Source organism: Penaeus monodon, chromosome 24 (genome assembly GCF_015228065.2).
Source record: "Penaeus monodon isolate SGIC_2016 chromosome 24, NSTDA_Pmon_1, whole genome shotgun sequence".
NCBI classification, from domain to species: Eukaryota; Metazoa; Arthropoda; class Malacostraca; order Decapoda; family Penaeidae; genus Penaeus; species Penaeus monodon.
Window position 1 is genome coordinate 4,112,639 of NC_051409.1, and position 552 is coordinate 4,113,190.

The following is a 552-nucleotide window of genomic DNA, read 5'->3' on the forward strand; positions in this document are numbered from 1 at the left end:
ATAGCGAAGAAAAACAGAAGAATCTGTCCAGCCAACACTTCTTGGTCGCCCGCATTCATAATAAGAAAACAAACAAACACAGATTAGAGAGCGAGACGCCTAGATAGCGCGGTAAAAAAAAGCTTGGAAAGAATAACCATTTTTTGAAACGGAGGGGGGGGGGGAAAAAGGGAGGGGGGGGGGGGGGGTTATGGGGGGGAAAGGGGGGGAGGGGTGGGGGGGGGGGTGGGGTAGGGGGGAGGGGGGGAAAGGGGGGGGGTGGGGGTTGGAGGGGGGGGGGGGAAAAGGGAGAAAGGGGGGGGGTGGAGGGGTTAAAGGGAGGGGGGGGGGAAAAAAAGTGGGGAGGAGGAGAGGGGAAGGGAAGAAAGGGGTGGGGGGAATATAAAGAAGGGGGAAAGGGGGAAAGGGGAAGAAGGAAGGAAAATCGGGGGCGGCGGGAAGAAGGGAAGGAGAAAGAAACGAAGGAAGAAAGGAAGGGCGGGGAGGAGTGGGAGGGGGAGAGGGGAGGAGGGGCAAGAGACCAATAAGGGGGTTCGGTAGCCCACCACAACA